Genomic DNA, 8,821 nt, shown 5'->3' on the forward strand with positions numbered 1-8,821 from the left:
GAAAAGGGAGCGCTTGGTTTGTTGCAATGTATCTCCCCGTTAAGGCAAACACGGCAGAATCATTGTCACGTGAGACTGAGAGCGCACAAGGATCTATTATGTCTAACAAAATAATCCTGATTATCTAAATTTGAGCTTTGAGATGACACATTGTTAACCGAAGTCCCATGGTAGGACCTCAGGACAGAGGGTCTTAAAGACATGGGAAGGTTGGAAAGACACGTTATTAACTTGCATTTTGGGAAATGTAGTGTTTTTCCTCCAGCTTGTCTCAAATTAGAGACAAAAATATCAGGGTATTTTAGTCTTTCCACTGATTTTAATCATTCTTAAAACAAGTCTCTAATCATTTTTTGATATGAAACACTAAATTGAAAAAAATTCCCTTTAACAGGGTTAGTATCTTTATTCTGCTTTGATTTAAAACACTTGACTAATTTTAGACTGGAATACATGGATTTACTTTTTGGTTAGGGTGTTCGAAACACAATTTTCAATGTATTTTATGGGATTACAGCTTGTTTTGCTGTAAAAACTTGGATCGGCCACTACAGAAGTCTCAACCTCCTTTTACTGCAGCTTTTCATGAATATAGAAAGATGCACAAAACAGAAATATAGAAGCAAAATAAGGAATTAAATCATAGATAAGAAAGTATTAAGGCAAAATCAAATATAAGATAAAACTGAATTAAATGGAGTAAAAATTGCAATTTTAAACTTTAGTTCAAAAGAATAAGAGTTGAATTCAGAAATCTGAGGAACGACTAAAGGAAAAACTAATTTGCAATTTGAAGGCAACTAACTTACTAATATGACACATATGTATTAAAAAATCCCAGACACCTGCCAGGCTTTCTACAATAGACTCAACGTCCAGGATAAGAAAAACTAATAAAACAGCTACGATTTGAAGGACACCACTGAGGACGACTCACTCCCTGAAGAAAGTCATTCTCAGTGGATTACAGCTGAAACTCAGGCGTGCTTTTCTGTGACACATCCAGGGAAGTTTTGGGAAACTTAACGCCAGATGTTGTTTTTCCAGGCACTTTATCTGAAACAAACAGGAAGTCTGCCGAACCATGTGGAGGATTTTCTGTGTTGCTGCTGCTATAGTTCGGCTGGAGGCTCCCTGTACGATGCCATGCAACACTCCTTTATATAAAAGCATGTGGAGACTCTCTTCTCTCTTACAGTATATCGGCATGCACAAGGTGTTACCTCATTTTTATTTTTTACACTTTTTTCTTTGACCCTCATCTTTTCTTCCTGGACCTTTTTCTCTCATATGTTTTCACCAAAAGTGCACAGGCTATTATTATTGTTTCAAAGAATTTATGTGTTGAATGTTAAAGCATTAAGGGAACAAGAACACCTCTTTTTCAACGATCTTTCAAAGATCACAGCATGTCAAAATACTAAAGCATTATGGCCTAATTAGCTAAGGTATAGCTACCTATATTCAATGCATGACGCCAGTATTAAATTGCTTGCAGTTGTGGAGGGACCTTGAGAGCTTGAGGGTGGTGATGATGCTCTTAATTTTTATAAAGGTAACGACGGGATGCACACTGGAGCTACTGCTCAAAGGAACAAAACAGCTAAAAAAAAAATCTGAAGAGACATATCTGATGATATCTTTAAAAAAAAAAAAGACATTTCAGAAATGACACTGTCCTTTTTAATTTATTTAAAGCCTTGATCTTTGATGACGGAGTGCATGGGATCATTTTATGTCATTTGTGACCCTTCTGTTTTGAATTTCAAACCGTTTCTAGAAGGAAAGCAGTAACATTTAACAAATTTCACAGATATATCTAAAATTAGTTTCTAGTGCCTTGAACCCCGTCTTATGATAGAATTGATGAAAGTGCCTCCCTTACTATGTGCAGCTTATCTTCTCCTGCCATAAAGATGCACTACCCCCTGCACATCTGGAAAAGAAAAGGGTTATAGATTAAGATGCTTAGAAAAAGCTATGAATATATTCCTTATCCTCAGGCCAGATTTACTGGGCCTACGTAAACTCTCAGTCAGTTGTTGGGTGATGGCACACGGCTGCAGTGCACAATTAGCATGACAGCTAAGTTCAAATAAGATAGGAACTAACAGGTTTTGTTATACATGCTGGTATCTGAGTTTGACATTGCCATACTTGTTTCATGCTAAGTTAGAACGCAGGAGGAGCCTGTAAACGGACATGTACATCACCCTGTGGCTGCACAAAACACTGCTGCCTTTTGATACCCAGGACTGAAACCTCTGCTGACAGTTACATCTGCTCCCTCTAAAAAACATGGACAAAACCTGCTTTTGAAATCTGGACAAAGTGAGAAAGATTACATGAGGGGTGATTAATGACAGTGAAGCATCCAAAAGTACTGACTCACTCTGATCTGGCCAGAAGGTGGGGCCCAAATGTTTGGTTCTTCATGTATAAAGATTTGTATCGTCTTAAATGTAAGATTATATTATGCACTCAAAACTCTTTGCACTAAAGTGTTAATCCTCTGTGCTACATGTTTTTATGGACCCCACAAATCCAAATTTCTCCCCATCTCACTGTTGACACCTGAAACAATCAGTCTCACGCTAAAGTGTTAAGTTCTCAGATTATTGTATCATAAACTGAATCAGTGCTTGGCTGGAATTTCTGCATTTTTACATTGTTGGATCAGTGTTTTCCAAACCACTGGTTAGTGGAATATTTAAAACTAGAAAATATCACCTGTCATGATCATTTCTGCCTTCGCAGAAAGAGATCCGAACAGAGTCTCCAATTCAGGCCAAACCTTTTGTTTCCCTGGTCAGATCACTCTCAACACAGCGACATTTGAGGGGTTGGTTCCTAATATTGATGCTTTGTTTTTTAATTCTTTGATTTGCATTTGCGACCCGGTCCCGGATAAGCGGAAGAAAATGGATGGATGGATGGATGGATGGATGGATGATTTGCATTATAGCAGCTATGTGACGTTGCATCGCAGTACTGTTGCATCAGTTTACACTCAAAACTACTTGTTGCAACTTTGGAGCTGATCCCTGTATCTTCTCTTATAAGGACCTGAAAACCCTCCACATCTACCTACAAGGTGTTCCCACTTATTCTGGGTGACCCCCTCTCAGGCCTGTGTGGCTGTGGCACTACTCTGTCACTATTTTACAGTAAGTGAACTACTTACAGGGCCATGCCTTGTAGTGCAGTCAGACCAAAATCTGCTTTGTGACATACATTCACATAATGTGGCCAAAGGCAGGAGGCGACAAGAAACAGCATGCAAATGGTTGCAGACCTGCTGGAGCCAACGTGGCTAACAGGTAATGAGCAGCCTCTGTCACAGCCACTACAGCCAGGCAGCATCTCTCCTGCACCTGCAGTTGCAGTTGCCCTTCAAACACTGGGATTATAGGTGACTTGTGTCTCACGTTCCTGTGCAAAGAATGGAAGTGAATTTGGAGGAGTGCACCTTCACTGGGACACTCGATGTAACTGAGCCATAACTGAGTGAGAATTTCCTGCTGTGACAAGTCTCACTGTCGGCGGTAAAAAGAAAAAGATGCCTTTGTTACACTGAGTTTGGGCCCAACCTCACCCAAAGAACACATCTAATCAATCAAGAGTTATTGATAGCATCTGCCTGTCGTAGCTCTCCAACAGAACCCCAGAGATCCCAAATGGAGTTTTAATTTATTATCGTTCTGATTTTTTATTATTGTTTGACAAGATGTTGCTATGATTGAACACCCTAATATAAACAGGGAATGTATTATCATTAAGCCTCCAATCAGGATCTAGTTTAGTGCTGAAAGGTTACATATTCTTTTGCGTGCGCTACATACGTTGTGCACAAAATCGATTTTGTTCCATATCTTGGGCAAACAACAGCATTGTTTGGGAACATAATCGCTGCAGATAAAGAACTGAACTATAACTTATTGTAAGGGCAGCAGGTGACTGTGCACACTCGATAAATGATCTTGGAAACAAATGATAACCTTGTGGGATATTACTTTTTAGTTAACATGATCATTTGAGTGTGTGTGCAACACACATCTTACACGTTTGTACACACAAAATTACAATTGGTGTGCAGGGCGTTAGTTGTTTTACATCGTTTTTATCTTGTGGCACCAGTGACATTTTTCTACCAGATTCTGATCACCTCTCCTTTGTTAGCAGGATGATCTCTTTTATGTGGAAGATTATAATTTGTGCACACAATAAATTAGCCTGAACACAAATTACAACCTTGTTCACACAAACTCTCCAGATAATGATACATTTCTTGTTTGTGCAGCAAAATCTTTTATGCAAGAAACATAGGTTAAAGGAGGTGACAGGGGACAGAGGATGGAGGAGTTCTTTGATGAAGTGAGGAGCAAATTAAGAGCTAGTGAGAACAAGGAGGTTCAACCAACCGGCACATCTGTTGTTTGGTCCGGTTTTGTGCAGACTGATGACAAAAGTGACAAAAAAAGTCACCGCAGTAAAGTGCAAATTATGTTTCAGTTTTTTTTATATCACAACAAATTAGTCATCACATGAACTCATGCCATAAGTGAGGAGATCATTCAGAGATTTTATTCTTAAATAACAAAATAATGCAAGTCAGACAAGGATGCAACTTAAGTCAAGCCTTTTATTCCCAGAAATCCTGTTTCCAAGTTATCCATTTAATTAGTAGTTTTTATTAAACGGATAAAAACACATTTTGCCTTTTTATTGTCTGGCAAGTTACAGCATGTTTTATTGTTGCAGGAGCTGGAAACGGAACTTTGTGTTTCTATTATATGATTTCATATTACATTACATTGCTGCACTTTTCCATTGCTCCTGTTTGTTACTTGATCTAATTAGCCATCAGTGTGACCTTTGTGTCTAATTGTTGGGGTCTCTAATTTATGCACGCCGGGTTCAGGTCTGTTTACCGTGGTCTGTATTGGGTTGGGCCTAAATTACTGGACCTATGAAGACCTCTAGTGTGAACATCTTGTGAGCGTGAGTGTGCACACACACGTATCATCATTGGAGACCCTCTGGACTTTGTAGTTCCATCTTTAAGCTCCAGAACAAACTAAGCTGCATGTGTAGTTTCACTACCATCTGCCTTCAGCTCGCCGCTGTCTGTTCTCTGAGGAGTTCACAGTGCACGTGTGCAGCAGCCGTGTGTCAGCACTCTGGTTGGTCAAAGCCTGTTTCTCAAACTTGAGAAAACCCTTTAACATTTCAGTCTGAAGAAAACATGAATAAAAGCTATAAACGGTGCTATGTGTTAAACATGCAGTCGGTCCTGTGGAACAAAATTACAAACCTCACAACTTTTGCTACAGTGTCATTTAAAAGCAGTTTTATATTTTCTTGACAGCAGTTTGAAATGCGTGACTAAAGGCAACATCATAGCTGTTGGTAGTTGTCGAGTTTTAATTTCTGTTTGAACGTTCAGGCCCAAGTTCGAGACTTTCCAAACTGACGGGACCAAACGAAGTTGTCTAGACGTTTCATATCATCAGAACAGACGGAGAATATACCAACATGTTCGCCAGACTGAGGATCAGAAGTTTTGAAAACTTTTACAGTTTGTTATTATTTGTATCTTTGGGCATTTTTGGGAGAATCACTTCTCCTTCCAAAATAAAATCCAGTTTTTACAACGACAGTAAATAGGACTTAGTTTACAAGCGTCCAGCTGCCTGTTTAATGAGATCGCTTCAAATCAGATCGCATAATTAATCAATACTGAGCTGCAAATTGACAACATCTGTGAAATCTCACTGTTTTCATAAGAAAAAACTTGTTTTAATTATAAATATTCTTTGGCTCCTTACATTTGCCATCAATGCAGAGTTTATCAACCTGGAGAGGAGATTTTCAGTTCATTGATAACTCTTATTTAAAGAAAGTTGTATTGATTGATTAATTCAAATTTATGGGGTAAAAAGGCTTTGAACGTTGAGTATAGCGATCTCTTTCTGTAGGTCGATCAGTAACACAACCCTTTTCACTCCATCAGTTGTTAACAAAACCTACTGATTAGTGCTGCTTTTAAATCCACCAATGTTTTCAGTGTTTTCTATATAATCAATCTGGAGCTGCCTCCATGTCCTAAAGTTCATGTTACAAAACAAGCAATTAGTCTATTGATTTGTTGATCAAGAGAAAATTAATCCTTCTTCATTTTGAAAATCTGCCATCAATAAAGGCACTAATTAGGTAAATACACCCCAAATTTAACCAATCAATTTTCTTTTAATAAATCAAAACATTCTGATTTTGTGTGAAAAATAAGCAACTTCAAGACATTAATAAGACTCTTGAGAAATTTGTGACAGGCATTATTTGTGTATTTTGAAAGATAAGAATTTATAGAAAAAAGGAGCAATGCGCACTGCATGCTCCAAACATGAGGTGGTTTTTAAAGCCCTTTAAGCTCCAAAATGAAATGAAAACCAAACTTAAAAAAGAAAGAAAGAAAATTACTAACCAGCTTTAGACAGAACCACTTGATTTAGGACTTAAAATAGAAAAACTGAAGTTAAAAATTCATTCTTGACTGCAGAAATTGTAGTTTAGGAATTAAAATGTTAACTCAAAGTTCACTTACTAGCTTCATCTGGAACTTTCAGTGGTGGGAGCAAACTCCGTTCACTGATGAAAGCTGTGCAAAATGATTAAATCCTCTGTAATAGCTAGTATAACATTTTCTTAACTACAATTCCCAGGGTCAACAAACAACCGTCAGCCTTATTAATTCAGATGTGGGGTCCCAGATTTGGAATATTAATAAATATATTCATAACTGATTAGTGTATTCATCATGCTTTTGATTACAAAGTTACAAATTATTTTTATATATAACTTATATGAAGGGCTTTAAACTAAGATCAAATGACATAAAAACATATACTAAATCAGAAAACAAATGTTCAGTTAATCTTCTGACCTTTAGAGTCTGATTTCTTGAAGCTGCTTTTTAAAAATACCAAACAAGTTTTAAGAAAAAAGATTAAGTGGAAATGTAAGTATTTGTAAAGTATCAAGATAAACCTGAGCTAAAAGTGAACAGGTTGAGAAACTCTGCATTAGTTAAGTCTGTGATTGAAGAAGTGATGATGATGATGAGGAGGATGCACTGAGGAGCTGTAGGTCTGAAAAAGGAAGTCCTAAAAATGTTCTGGTGATTAATGCTGAACTTTTGCTGAGAAAGTGCATGAGCGACTGGAGACTGAACTGCATGATCATAACGTTAAAGTACACGAATGCCGGTAATATATTTTCCTCATACAAACAACAATAATAATACTGCATTGTTTATCTTTACAGAAGATCCTTATTATTTATGTTCAGCTGGTTGTTTTGGCTCCAACGAGGCCCAGTTTGACACTCGTCGCTCCGCTCTCGTCCTGACTTACAGCCACTGCAGGAGACATAATTAGGAACACATGATTATGGAGCTGTTCACGTTGTGTCATTTTTTTGTATTTGCTGCAGTTTGTCATTTCTTGGTGAGGCATAGTCTGTAACCTATGCAAGGTTAGTCGATGTTTACTGTATGTCCATCCATTCTGATTTCATCATAGTTTCAATAAATTTTGAAAAGGATGACTCTGCTTTTTGTTTAATATTGAGTGAAGTGAATGTTTGAATTAAGTGTAATGTTGTTGCAGTGAGGATCAATGTCTGAGGTGAACCAGGATCACCAGATGATTAGCATCCTGTCTGACCTGATCCCAACTCATGAGAGTCTGCAGGGTTTGGAGCCAGATGCCGACAGCTAGACCTCAATGCATGATGGGAAACATCTGAGTCCCACCTGATCGGTTTAGATGCTGGTTAGAGAAACACATTTGTTTAATTGTAAAGACTAATTACATTAATCTGATTTTGCACAAAGAAGGTCTGTTCTGTTAAAAGAGTGAATGTGAAGTTTCAGCATTCACATTTAACTACAGCTGGTTCGCGCCCACTGTAGAGAATCTAGTGTCCAATATGAATATGATGATCAGAGGAATCTTCAGAGCACTGACTGAACTTTATTCCCCATGTTTCTACTTCCCGGCAGCAGCACTTGAGGAGGATGCAGGGACAAGAGAAGCGAACGTTGGCAGCAGCAGCACGTGTAGACGTGACTGGTCTAAAACAGTCTGGCATGGCAGCTCAGGGCGTCAGAACACAGAGACTGCTCCACAATACTGTTTGGCCACTACTGCACGGAACCTGTTTGAAAATGCATCATAAAAGCAAGATGGCCGCCACCATACTGGCAATATTTTGGCTTCATTTTTGCACAGCAGCAGGCTGATCAGTGCTGCAGTATGGACTCTATATTCTGTCCACGTACTCTGTGGGCTGCAGTGAACAGTCTGAGTCAGAGAGGAACTATTCTTACTGAGCTAAGAATATGACTCTTAGCAGCATCTGAAACAGCTCCAACAGATACACGAATGCACTCAGGTGAACTACACAACAACTCAAAGTCCTTGTGCAGCACTGTACCACTGCACAGAGACACACTATAACCTGCACAGCTGATGTAACAATTCATGTACAGTATGATATCAGAGCTGAGCCAAAACCAACTGTCAGATGTGATCAGATCTCTGCGACACAGTTCAACGGCAGCACAAACTACAGTCTCCACAACGATCATGAAATCAGGTGTAGCAGGGACAGAGGAGCTGTTGGGTGAAGCCACAGCTCAGCTTGACTCATCACTGACATTATTTAGTTTGTATTTATATCTGTAAAAACACACAAGCTAAAACAACTTTCCTTGCCCACAGCAGTGCCCAGTGGAGTAATGATTTTAAATGATGCTAGC

At 38.6% G+C, this 8,821-nt stretch overlaps 1 protein-coding gene across 1 annotated transcript in view; it reads left to right on the plus strand.

The window, feature by feature from the left end:
* The window catches only part of kcna1b (potassium voltage-gated channel, shaker-related subfamily, member 1b), an 11,493-nt gene extending 3,887 nt beyond the window's left edge, over positions 1–7,606 (plus strand). Inside the window, exon 3 of the mRNA XM_020613477.1 lies at positions 1,048–7,606. The gene's annotated coding sequence lies outside the window, so the exon portion shown is untranslated. The remainder of the gene's footprint in view (positions 1–1,047) is intronic.
* The last annotated feature ends 1,215 nt before the right edge of the window (positions 7,607–8,821 follow it).

The sequence above is a fragment of the Monopterus albus genome, unplaced genomic scaffold (genome assembly GCF_001952655.1).
Source record: "Monopterus albus unplaced genomic scaffold, M_albus_1.0 scaffold134.1, whole genome shotgun sequence".
Lineage (NCBI taxonomy): Eukaryota > Metazoa > Chordata > Actinopteri > Synbranchiformes > Synbranchidae > Monopterus > Monopterus albus.